Consider the following 14,779-nt stretch of genomic DNA (forward strand, 5'->3'; position numbering starts at 1 on the left):
TAAACACGCTGATTTGTTGTAATACTGAATATGTTTCTAAACACGTTGATTTGCTGTAATACTGAATATGTTTCTAAACAGGCTGATTTGCTGTAATACTGAATATGTTTCTAAACACGCTGATTTGCTGTAATATTGAATGTTTCTAAACACGCTGATTTGTTGTAATACTGAATATGTTTCTAAACACGCTGATTTGTTGTAATACTGAATATATTTCTAAACACGCTGATTTATTGTAATAAGGAATATGTTTCTAAACACGCTGATTTGCTGTAATACTGAATATGTTTCTAAACACGCTGATTTGCTGTAATATTGAATGTTTCTAAACACGCTGATTTGTTGTAATACTGAATATATTTCTAAACACGCTGATTTATTGTAATAAGGAATATGTTTCTAAACACGCTGATTTGCTGTAATACTGAATATGTTTCTAAACACGCTGATTTGGTGTAATAAGGAATATGTTTCTAAACACGCTGATTTGTTGTAATACGGAATATGTTTCTAAACACGCTGTTTTGCTGTAATAAGGAATATGTTTCTAAACACGTTGATTTTTGAAGTATTTAATACACAAAAGAAGTCGGGTTAAAATATCCGACTAATTGTATTGCAAATAATTTGTCAGTATTGCTTCGCATCATCCCGAGTTTCGGATGAGAGCATCCTCTTCTAAATACTCTATGGAGTTAATAGGTGTTCCTTCTTCAAGCAAGTCTGTTTATATTCCTGGCGATCCCTCCATAGGGGTCATAATAATTTCCCTTTCTGACAGAGGTCGAATCTTTCATGAATTCTTACTGGAGTCGGCGGTGTTTCCGGACCATTGTCTGTCCAGACGTTTTGCAACACTGGATCTTGAGACTGTGTCGCCAATTCTATTATAGATGTAAACAATACGTGAGTCATTTTCACCAGTCTTCGTGGATCTTTATCCCTCACCCCCTATCGCTAGCTTTCACGTCAAAATGTTTAACTCATGTACTAGTAAGATTTCAGGACGGGGTGGAGAGAGAATATGGGCATCTCTTCCTGTCATCAAACATATAGATGCACTTCCACGTAGTCCAAAGTCTTCTGGCTTACCAAACACGATTATTGATTCGCCTTTACGATACAACAAAGACAAAATTCAATTGTGGGTAGTACTTATCCGGACTACACGAGTCAGTGACACCTGTTTGAGAATCTGAAGTACTGAAGTTTATTCAGTTAGATATCGGGTAGCTCAATTCTACCAGGTGACCTAATTTCTATGTGATGAATGACTTCATTTTATCAACAAATTGGCTGTTTTTTCAACAATATTTTTGTTGACTTTTACATATTACTGGACAGAGAAACTAGAAGACAACACAAGTGGTTTTGATTAAAGGAGTACTGCAGGGATCACAATTCAATCCGCTATTTTTGATAATTAAAGAAGGCAACACTTTATACCAGTCATTATGTTGATGATGATACTCTAGGAGATATATTTTAAGAAGTATGTGTATAGGCGAAGGGCTCCTAACTGCATGGTAGTTGAAATAGACAAAAATAACATGGTCCAAAAGAACATATCATCATTAGTGTATACACAAAACACAAAATCAACACTCAAAATTGTCATATTTTATTCTCTCATTCTAAAATAAAACCATTCAAATGATAACATTACACAACTGTTTCTCAGTAGGTATCAAGCCTGAAAACTTGTTATCATGCTTGCATAATGAAAAGTTCTGTAACCCAAACAGATAAATTTACACATATACTGCAAAAGTCATCAAGTCATGTGTACACACGAAATATTCAGAAATTCTCATTTATCAACACACCTCACCCATACACACTCAGTTTTGATGTTATCAAATCATGTTAATTATACATGTTTCTTGTATAAATTCATAAAATATGGCACCCAAGTAATTAATCCTGTCAAAGAAGACATTTAAATAAGAACAACTGGTAGTTTACTTAACAATTCTTCAACAGACTAAACACTAGTTTTGGTTCTTTCTGACAAATAATCTATTTTCTAAGTCACAACTATCAAAATTAAAATGTAAATCTTTACTGATATCCATAATTACCATATAAGGACCCTCCCACAATAATGTACACTTACCATATAAGGACCCTCCCACAATAATGTGCAATAACCATATAAGGACCCTCCCACAATAATGTACAATTACCATATAAGGACCCTCCAACAATAATGTACAATTACCATATAAGGACCCTCCCACAATAATGTACAATAACCATATAAGGACCCTCCCATAATAATTTACAATTACCATATAAGGACCCTCCCACAATAATGTACAATTACCATACAAGGACCCTCCCACAGTAATAAGGAATTACCATACAAATACAAGGATCCTCCCACAGTAATAAGGAATTACTATTAAAGGAACCTATAATGTATAATTACCATATAAGGACCCTCCCATAATAATTTACAATTACCATACAAGGACCCTCCCACAATAATGTACAATAACCATATAAGGACCCTCCCATAATAATTTACAATTACCATATAAGGACCCTCCCACAATAATGTACAATTACCATACAAGGACCCTCCCACAGTAATAAGGAATTACCATACAAATACAAGGATCCTCCCACAGTAATAAGGAATTACTATTACAGGAACCTATAATGTATAATTACCATATAAAGACCCTCCCATAATAATTTACAATTACCATACAAGGACCCTCCCACAATAATGTACAATTACTACAAAAGGACCCTCCTACAATAATGTACAATTACCATACAAGGACCCTCCTGCAATAATGTACAATCACCATATAAGGACACTCCCACAATAATGTACAATTACCATACAAGGATTTCTCCCAAAATAATGTATAATTACCATACAAGGACCCTCATACAATAATGTACACTAACCATACAAGGACCCTCCCACAATAATGTACAATCACCATGTAAGGACCCTCCCACAATAATGTACAATTACCATATAAGGACCCTCCTACAATAATGTACACTTACCATACAAGGACCCTCCCACAATAATGTACAATCACCATATAAGGACCCTCCCACAATAATGTACAATACCATATAAGGACCCTCCCACAATAATGTACAATACCATATAAGGACCCTCCTATAATAATGTACACTTACCATACAAGGACCCTCCCACAATAATGTACAATCACCATATAAGGACCCTCCCACAATAATGTACAATTACCATATAAGGACCCTTTCACAGTAGTGTAATGTTTTGAAATGTTTAGTTATGAATAGCTAAGATAATTACTATCGCCTACTTGCATTATCTTAATCACCTATATTTGTATTAGACCCCTCCCACTCTCTCCTGTGATCACTTTTGGAAGCTATGTACACTGTACAAAGACTATTTTTAAATATCAATGTTATTCTGCTATATAATTTCTGTTCCTCTCTATATTTCATATCCTGTTCTTTAATTTCAAGACCCATCGTCCTTCAATTCATTATTTGTCGGCCAAAATAAGACACCCTTCCCTATTTCATTTCATTCAATACATCATTTAGTATAAGCCATATACAAGCTAGTCCAAATCTTCTTTCAACTTACTTAACATAATGAACCACTCCTTGTTCTTTTTGTCTCATTATATAAGAAGTATTTTTCAAATCCCTGTTGACAGCTTTATACAAAATCCTCCTTTTCATCAATATCCTTAACTAAATTAACCTTTCATTCTGCTGTTTCTGACCTAACCAGCACATTAAACTCCACCCCGTTTTTCTCTCTATAATCCTTCATAATCAATACCTATAATATACAAGGTCACACCTTCCATTAATCACAAAACAATCTTCTTCATTATTCAACAGACACATCGTATTATATCATTTAAAATTGGGAATTAAATGTCAAAGTATACAGTATACTAGCCTCTCAGTTACATTAATGTTGTCTAAATTAGTCACTAGGCTCATTTATATATCAGTAATTGATAACCTACATATATCCTAAATATTGTTGTGAATTTATTTGATTTTTCTCACTAAAGAATTGTACTAAATCAGATTTGATGTTCCAAAAGTTTAACATACTGGTTATAGCACTATAAGAGAGAAATCAAGCCACATAGCAGTTAAATTTATCTAAGTATTGGGGTATTAAATGAAACATTTTGGCCAAACATGCACCCATGATAAATATTAAGGAACAGTAACATCTCTGTACAATAATATGTATATTAACAAGGATATGCATTCATTAAAATAATTGAACGGAGAATTGGGAATTTTAAAATAAAAAATAATTTGAAATTTTTTAAACAGAAAACAAAGTCGATATGTTTTTGTTTAATTGAGGCCACCCAGCGAACAGCTCACCATTTTTCTGTCATCCTGGGCAGTAGCATTCACCAGGAAAACAGACAACAATCACTGCACAACCAATCACCTGCCACGATGTAATTAGGTCAGGCAAATATTTAACTGAGAAAGCAAGATGACTGGTCATCAACTGCAAATTGAAAGACCAAATATATGTCATCATGTGAGGACCTGCTTTGTGAATATAAAATCAAATGACATCACACAATGTACCTTAGCATCCACAGGACAATCTGATGTATCACTCAAGGGTTTGATGTTTTTCGTCACTGACTACTGTACAGAAAGGTCTGAATTCTGTGAGAGATTGACTACTGTACAGAAAGGTCTGAATCCTGTGAGAGAGGCTGACTACTGTACAGAAAGGTCTGAATTTTGTGAGAGAGATTGACTACTGTACAGAAAGGTCTGAACCCTGTGAGAGAGACTGACAACTGTACAGAAAGGTCTGAATCCTGTGGGAGAGACTGACTTCTGTACAGAAATTTCCTCCATTTACATAATTATAACTGTTTACAGGACCTGAAATGGACATTACAGTGGTAAATACTGACAACTGTTTACAGTGATAAATACTGACAACTGTTTACAGTGTTAGACTCTGACAACTGTTTACTGTGATAAATACTGACAACTGTTTACAGTGGTAGACTCTGACAACTGTTTACAGTGGTAGACCCTGACAACTGTTTTCAGTGGTAGACTCTGACAACTGTTTACAGTGGTAGACTCTGACAACTGTTTTCAGTGGTAGACCCTGACAACTGTTTTCAGTGGTAGACCCTGACAACTGTTAACAGTGGTAGACTCTGACAACTGTTTACAGTGGTAAATACTGACAACTGCCTACTGGATCAGACACTGACTGTCTACAAGGCCAGAAACTGACCATTAGGTAAGTTTGCTGTAAGTTGCTATAAATTGCTGCTGAACTGACAAGTATGGATTGGCAGCTCACCCCTCTGGCAGTTGTTACCTCCCTTAGACCATAAAATACTCTTGACTTCTTGAGAAATCAGGTGTTTGACATACTCAGATCTTGTCTAATTCCTGTACTAATGTTACAAGTTATACTTGACCTTCCTAGATTAGTCAACATCAGTTAGTGTTATAGATTTTTTCTCTTCCATTTGATTGGACAATACACCTCACCAAATATGGACCTGAGTTCTGTTGTGCCACAATACCACACCTCTATACATGTCACCACATACAGTTACTACAACAGAATTTCTTCATTCACTTGTTGCTAACCACACATGGTTCTTCTCTCTGGGTAACAACAATGTTTTAATTCAGAGTAGTTTTTGATTTCAACTTTCCACAAAGCACATAGAGACATTGATGTATCACTGATTGAATCTCTTCCTGGGCTTGTTTATATCCTCTCAATCATCAGAATCTCTTCCTCATCTGTATCCTCTAGAAGCTTGGTTTGCCACTGTAAGACACAAGATATATCTTTCAACTCTCCTTAAATGGACTTGATGACTGCAGAGAGAGTTTTGCCATTATTTTGGTAGCATTCTTGGACAGTTTAGCTATGTCCTACCCAGTGGCTTCCCCTGGCAGCTGTTGTTCAGCCCATGGGGTTGGTTATCCATCGGACACCCATCAGCAAGACCCGAACCTGACACTCGGTAGTTGTAAACCTGGAACAATCCAAACAGGTATCGTATGTGAATTTCAGGGATTGCAATATCAAATAGTTTGTTAAATAGAAAAAATTGGCCTCAGGCACTTAAAATATGATCAACTCTAGCCTGGGTGATACCGGAATACCGAGAACTCTTTCTAAGATATTGTAATAACATAATGACCGTTCGATTGAACTCGCTGCTGTCTAACTGTGTATATAATGTAGTTTATTATTCAAATGTTTCATGAAAATCTGTTGTTATCAAATGTAAATATAAGGATTGTGATTGATTTTGTGCAAGACAATTCTTAACTGAAACAAATTTCCTAGCAATACAATTTGAAAACTAACTTTTCATGTATTTGTAATTGTTGTGTAAATTAGATTCATTCAAATAGATAATAAACAAGCTAAACGCAACATGAGATATTATCAGACTTTGATTGTTTCATCCAATGTAATAACACATTCAATGTCTAGCATCCTTCCCACAGACCAGAATTCTTGAAAATCTTATCTGAATCTGATTCAATAGACTTATACTCTTGTACTTGAAAATATATCATTTCAGGTTAGGATTTCTTTTATCTTCAGCAGGCTTAGCCTACGGGTAAGTAGCAGTTTTACCCAGACTGGACATTGAGTATCTTTTATGACATCTTCAAATAGCCAACCCTGAATCCACCACTCTATCTTAAGCTCTTCAATTTCGTTTAGCTGCTGGCTAAAGATGTGTCAGCTAGTCTTATTGGGTTTACACCCGACCACCAATGGCTGAGAAATGATTGACAAAACACATTTGACGTCTGGTGCAAAGATCAAGGTCAGGGTCACAAGGAACGGAAATTGACATCACAGACATGAAAGGTCACCAGGATATTGTCCACTTGGAGTCATCAGAACATGCTCCAAACAGAATACTTTATCTAATTCAAGCAGACACACGTTCAAATGTTAATGTCACATGTTGTATTATTGGTATTTCGCATTGAAAAACGAATCTGGTATCATGAATTATCAAATATCCTAATATCAAGTTATCTGGATTGATCAATATTTCATTGTCTGAACGTATTGATGAATATTTTGGGATTAATTTGAAAGTACCCTCTGCTCCAAATGTTCAATATTTCAATAAAAATTGCAGTTTGAGACATGAAGTCAGTTCAAGTATTTACATAGTATAATGGCCCTCAGCACCAAATTACTATTACTTTGAATAAAAAGGAGTTTAGCTAAATTAAACAGCAATATGTGGTAGTAACTGTGCAGAGTCCTTTCTCATAGAAAATCAATAGATTTGTTATCAATTTGTAATGAAATAGACTGAAATCAGCTGTCTACTTTGTGTCTGATGTGTCCGAAATTTAATAAAGAAATGACGAGAGAAAATAGTATGTTTTAATTTACTGAAACCTCTGGAAAATATTTTACTGATATTTTCTGTTGTAAGAACCCCAAATTAGTTCTTCATTCCTTATTCAAGTCCAAAAGATGAGGTTTTGTAGAAAAGATCAATAAAGATAAACAAGTCTGCAGTAGTCATAATTGCAAAATAAGACAAAACAAAGTATTGAACCAGCACAACACTAAACATGAGCGAGTTGAAGTAGGGCCTCTCAGGATGTGACCGTTTCCTGTTTAAATTCTACCTAGCATCAGGTCCAGATGTTAACCAAATCTCCCCAACTTTCTATGTTATTAACACCTGTGCAAGTTCCTGCTGGAATGCCAGGGGTTCGGAACAGTTTGCAATGACTGTGAGGAGTGTTTACTTCATAAAGTGGAAATCTTCTCTGTTTGAAGGCAAACCCTAATTGCCAATTTTACGGAAGCAACATTTTTTCCTGGTCTATATCATTTTTAGACACACCCTCCACTACAGCTTTAGTTGGGATCCCATTACTCAAAGCTGTAAACATTATGAAGTGTTGCTGTAATATTTGAGGACATTAGGCCCCTGGTGACGACAACATGTCAGTCAATTCATATCAAAATCTTCATTGTCTCTTTATCGACCAATTGCTTCTTTTTTGCTGTGTGGAGAAAAGTATTTTAAGTTGTCAATTACAAACAATTGTCTAGATTTGTTTCCATAATGTGTATCTAACTCCTTCAAATTTTCATGCTAATGGCTTTTCCGTATAAAATCTGTTGCTAAACACTTGAATAAATACATAATAAAAAAATGTTTACTGCTGAGAATCATATCTTTACCACAGCATTTCCATTAGATTAGATTTATTAAAAAGTTGTTGAAAATTTGAATCCTAACTTTTCAATGTTTTGGCAGCTGGATGGGACAAGGGAGATAACCCATTAATATGAGTCATATGATATCATATGACCACCACCCTTGTAAGTCATTAGGACTCCAATATCAACTGTCTGATCTTTAGAAGCTCGCCAAATTATATACCTGTGTTCTATTAACAGGTGTATGCTGCCAACTGTATCTATATAAGTTATAACAGACTCTATGGATTAGTTTTATTACCAAATCTGTTTTAAATGTGTTAGTGTATCACTTGTCTCCATATAGAAACACTTATTACATGATGATGCTCAACTCTATAAAATTTAATGGAATACTGTTTTTCTGAAAATGTTTCCTCTCAACAACTATGAAAATCAAATGCAAAAAGTTCCTGTTGCTGAAGGTATGCTCATTTAGTGTGAGGGAGAGACAAGTGGATAGAACCTAGCTGTCGAAAGTCTAATCATCTACTGATGTTTCTTTCAAATAAAGGAAGGAAAGCAGAGAAAAAACAAAGAAAGAGCAAATACTGGATGGAGTGAAGAAAGATGGGAGAAATTTAGGAAGACAGACAGACAGAGAGACAGGAAATAAAGAAGCTGTCAATTATTATTCCACAGACAGTTAATATTTTGTGTAGGGAATCTTCCAGGCCTTGAGGAAAGTAAATTGGAAATTATGATCACAAACATAATGCTATATTATGTAATCCTATTTGTATTAGTCTGCCAGGGACCTCTACAGGACAAAACACATGTAATTAGCCTGTCATCAACCATAAAGAAATCCTGTGTGGAAATGTGACACATCCAATATATCAGGATATCTGATAAACAACAAATTCTACAGAACAGGACATACTCTTACAGCACTTCACCATCATCTAATATATTAAAACAAGTGTAACTATAACATCAAATATACTTCACAGGTTTGTTTTAAAGATTTCAGAATAGAAGCTACAACCAAATGACACTTTGATGATCCCAAACTTATATAGAGCACCAGACCTCACTCACTTTCAAGATTTTCTTTCATTCCAAACTTAAGTAGTAAACCAAAGGCCTTTACCCTGCATTAAATTGGAGAATTTATATACAGTTTTGGCATCATGTATGTGAATGAATAAAACAGGAACATCAAACAATTTTCAGTAATATCTTACTCACAAAACTAAAGCTATTGAAGGTGCAGAATCTTTGTCCAGATGTTGGTAACCCCACTGTGCCTGGGAATTTAATATATGTGACCCTGTTGAAAGGGGTTTATAATTTAGAAGTGATAACATTGTCAATCCTATATGAACTATTCTTGATCAGTTCATTTTTCTATTTAAAACCCTCATATACAACTTTCATACAGAAGCTTTCCTGGACTGTCCTACCCTGTATTACCTATCCTTTCCCCATCTTCCTTGACCATGATAAGGGTTTTATATATACCGTTCCTCTCTCTATTCTATTTATTCACCCAACAGTCACCACCCTTTTTGTCATGGGACAACCGTTTTATTTACCTCTTCTACACCATCTGTCACATCCTGTTTTAACACTCACCTCCCCCTACCCATTACGTTAACCCCTGGGCCCTGTTTAATACCCCATTTCTTTTCTACGTTAACCCCTGGGCCCTGTTTAATACCCCATTCCTTTCCTTAACTCTGTGACCCATCTCTCAATCAAAGCAGGTCTCTTGATGTTCCCGATTTGATCAATGCTTTAATAGGCTTAGCTAATGAAGACCAAGATCACATCTATCTACACTAAAGCACATGACCATTCTTGGTACACATTATCCCCTCTTGTTGGAGCTCTCTAGTAATGAAGAACAACAAAGTGAATGCCATCTTGAGGAGATTAGGCTTGTGGTCTATGAAGGAAAATTGATTAAAAACATATCGATCTCTTGGAAGTAAGGCAATTTCTGATGTCCCCAGTTTATATGTTACAGAATAAAATTAACTATTTCACTGAAAACAGTAAAATGGATATATCTTCAGCAATTTCACTTTCTTTGAAGTATGCATTTATTCTTATTGAGTTACTGAGAATACCATTTATATGTATTTGGTAAGATCTATATAATTGTGTTTCAGCCTATCACAGTGAAGGCATTAGGACAGAGTTAACAGTCATCACCAACATGGGATTGGTTTCACAATATGCTGGTAACAAAATAACGAGGTAAAACAAAGGCAAACAATTTAATATGTCGCATATATTTAAATAAACTTCAAGTGGGAGCAGAACAGTCAACATAACTGTATGTAAATTACCAAGTTGGAGCAAATTTGAACTAAATGGAGTTGCTTTTACAAGCTTTTATTAACTGAAATAGCAAAAGGGCCATAACTCCATTAAAGGGGGGAGAGAACTGCATATAAAAAAACAAGTGTACATCATACTGATAAGGTTACTTATGACCTACCTAGCGGAATCTCTGAAATTGGGAGATTACCCTAATTTTGATCCATAAGATCGGGAGGCGGGGATGGGGAGTAAAAATTCCGACTGAATTGGGAAAGTTGGCAGGCATGATTTACTGTGAATCAAATTTGAAGTGATTCTTGTTAAAATTGTGGGAGAAGTTATTTTTATTTGTAAAATATGTGACAAACAGATGTACTGACATATGGAATATATGGTACAATATTTTGCCAGCTAACTAGACATGGGGATGTAATGGTCTAAACAGATCTAATGAAATATCATCTTTCTTTACAAACTACAATACATACTACATATTATAAGTAAGTTGTTCTTCCTTTAGTTTTTGGCCAAATGTAGACATATCCTTTGTCAATCAGCTGATATCTATATCAACTTCAAACTGACAGAATCACATATCAAACCAGTATACAAATGATCAGAACTGGAAAAAAGATAAATTATTTGGAAAAAGGAAAACAGTTCCACTACCAATATATTGGTTAAGTGTTTTGTTGATCATTTTAGAACAAATACCTGTGCACTCACAAAGACAAGCATGCTTTCAACTTGTCACCACCAAACGGTTACACGACTAAATGAGATGAATGGCCATAAAAACGGCACCGCTTATACATAATAGCGTGCTGTCTTCACTAGTCGATGAACATTTCATCTCAAGTTCTCCGGACACAAGTCGGAAGCTTACCAATGGTGTCTATAAATTGAGTACCTGGCAAAATGAGTCGAGTGAAGAAAAACAACCACTTGTCATGCAAGACACTTATGCATTTCATTGATCAGTCAAGTATTGTATTATCAAAATGTTATCATGAAAGCATGACATATTTATTCAAGGACTTTGACACAAAGCCACTTCTAAAAACTGTCAACTGTTGACTGATTGTTCAGGTGCCAGGCTACAGGGATAATTAGTGGCACAGATTCCAAACACATATTTACTATAGCTATATATCGGTTATATCCGAGAGTGATTATCATCAATGGATATCAATGGATGTTGTCACTCAAAACTAGCACACAGGTAATCAGCATATTTGTTTCTAAAGAGAAAATACCAATCAATATTTGCTGATTGAGTAAACTTCATCACCAAATAATTAATTAGCTGATATTCACACTTTCTATTTTGTATCATCATAACTTCATTGAATATTTCATGTTAGTTTCTCTAATTTTGGTTTATAATATCAGAGTCAGCCTAGTTTTTGTTATATCTAACACAGAAGCAATTTACATTCCTAACGTGAAGATCTGATTACTCTAACTTTACAAAACGGGTGTAAGCTATCAGAAGCATGCATTTCTTACATGATGAGCTCCAAATATGGCAGAAACTATCATACTTCCAAGGTTACCATGAAAACAGATAAATGGAAGTTGCCAGCAGGTTTTTTAGACTAAAGGTAACCTAACACCAAAGTCAACTTCAATCAAATCAATGAGGAATGTTTCCTAATGATTTCAACAAAGCTAACATTTTTGCTATAATTATATATTATGTGTTTTTATGGTTGTTAGTAAATTTCAGAGTTTGTTTTACAAGATAATGACCAATTACTGCTTTTCCTTTTTATATATTATGTCAGCCTACCACAAATCTACCACTTAATGCCACTAACTGTATACCAGTAGGAAATGCAAACAGAAAAAAAATCTTATCAAACTGATTAATTTTTAGAAAAACCATTGAACAATGAAAAGTTGAGGCACTGTTGCAGATCTAGATAAAAGGTCACACCTAAATCACCTACCAAACAGTAACATCACAATATTAATGGATTGATTTCATGTAATAATTAATGGTGATACCATCTGATTTCATGTACTATGTATTCCAAATTATAAGTCACACCCTTTTCCTTCCTGAGTTGGCCATGTGCCTTATATACCGGTGCGGCTTATATGTGAATTAAAATTTTTTTACTTTGAAGCCATAGTGGAAATTTACAATAGCCTTTTGCATCCCGAGATCAATAAGTCATCAGGTTATAGGTCAAATTCTAGAATGAACTCCATGATTGTTTACGATATGAATGGCTTTGTGTATTGTACAAGATATGATATGGGACTATGAGAATTTGGTCACCATACAAGATTGTTTGGTGAACTGTACATAACATCAGGCCCTATATCTTTGGGTAGACAATCTGTATAGTCACCCAAGCCAAACAAGTTCTATAATTGCTATTTTACATTTTTTGAAATACATCAATAAGATGAAGGATTATCAGTTTAAAAATCTTTTGCAAACTTTATTAAAAGTTTCATTGACAATCTTGATAAATTGCCTTCCATTGTCTGTTATATCAACAATCTTTAGTCAACATAATGGTTACCATTTCATAGAAAGTGCGCGGCTTACATTCCAGTGTGGCTTCAATAACCCAGAAAATACCACAATAACAATGAAATATTCTGATTTCTAGAAATAACAGTGACATAATTTGATTTCTTGTCATAAAAATGAAATATTCTGATTTCTTAAAAATAATGGTTACTTAATCTGTTCTTTTTAGATAAAAGCAACATACTTTGATCTCTTGAAATAATGGTGATATATTCTGATTTCTTGTAATAACGGTGATATAATCATTTAATGAGTGTGACATGGTCTTCAAATAAGGGCAATACAATTTGATTTCTTGTGAAAATGGTGATGTAATCCTGTAATGACTGTGACAATGTCATGTAATAACGGTGACATAGTCTGGTTATACTTGTGACATAGTCATGTAATAAAAGTGACGTAATCTTGTTATATTTGTGATATAATCTTGTAATAACGATGAAATAGTCTTGTTATACTTGTGACATAGTCTTGTTATACTTGTGATATAGTCTTGTAATAACGATGAAATAGTCTTGTTATACTTGTGATATAATCTTGTAATAACGATGAAATAGTCTTGTTATACTTGTGACATAGTCTTGTTATACATGTGATATAGTCTTGTTATACTTGTGACATAGTCTTGTTATACTTGTGACATAATCTTGTTATACTTGTGACATAGTCTTGTTATACTTGTGACATAATCTTGTTATACTTGTGACGTAATCTTGTTATACTTGTGACGTAATCTTGTTATACTTGTGACATAATCTTGTTATACTTGTGACATAATCTTGTTATACTTGTGACATAGTCTTGTTATACTTGTGACATAATCTTGTTATACTTGTGACATAGTCTTGTTATACTTGTGACATAGTCTTGTTATACTTGTGAAATAGTCTTGTTATACTTGTGACATAGTCTTGTTATACTTGTGACATAATCTTGTTATAACTGTGACATAATCTTGTTATACTTGTGACATAATCTTGTTATAATTGTGAAATAATTTTGTTATACTTGTGATATAATCTTGTTATAATTGTGACATAGTCTGAATTATTGTGACCATCCAGCTATAAGCTTGTGTCTGGTTATAAGCGCCCCTACATAAGATTAGGCCTTGGTTTGGTTATTGTCCTCTTGATAAAGAAGTTGTTTAAGGAGGTCTCCTCATAGCAACTGACAGCATAATAACCCTCAATGATAAACATGCTGGAGGCCCACCATGTAAAATGCACAGTATTTGGGGTAAAGCATATAGTTCAATAACAATTAACAGTGGTGATATATCTATGATTTTATAATCAACTCCCATAAACTTGATTGATGAATTAACTAATCCTACCCTATATAAATTCTATTAAATCAGATAACACTTGAGACTGGAGTGTTAAAAATTCTTACAATTATTAACTTGTAAAAAAACTGATGATTAATTTATCCTATTTTTTGTTTTACTTTGGAATGCTAATGAATATTCATGAATTTATAAAGAACTGATGGTGCATGTCATGATGAATAATGAATTCTATCATGATAATTAAATGAGAAATAATTTGAACCATCACGAAATAAACATGTAAGTAGAAGAAATTAAATGACATATGTCAGAATGTTGATAGTCTACAACATCATGATCAATGTTAACAGATAATGAGAATTAATTTTTGATTATGGTAAAAGAACGGTAAAAGTGATTTTTCATTATCAAA

General features: G+C 34.1%; 1 protein-coding gene across 2 annotated transcripts in view; it reads right to left on the reverse strand.

Annotated features, from left to right (window-relative positions):
- Positions 1 to 1,608: 1,608 nt before the first annotated feature.
- Positions 1,609 to 14,779, reverse strand: part of LOC132544935 (zinc finger CCCH domain-containing protein 10-like) — a 101,221-nt gene continuing 88,050 nt past the window's right edge. For both annotated transcript variants that reach the window (XM_060208609.1, XM_060208601.1), the window contains one exon: positions 1,609 to 6,035. The gene's annotated coding sequence lies outside the window, so the exon portion shown is untranslated. The remainder of the gene's footprint in view (positions 6,036 to 14,779) is intronic.

Source organism: Ylistrum balloti, unplaced genomic scaffold (genome assembly GCF_031769215.1).
Source record: "Ylistrum balloti isolate Yb309-2 unplaced genomic scaffold, AGI_CSIRO_Ybal_v1 Utg369592, whole genome shotgun sequence".
NCBI lineage: Eukaryota > Metazoa > Mollusca > Bivalvia > Pectinida > Pectinidae > Ylistrum > Ylistrum balloti.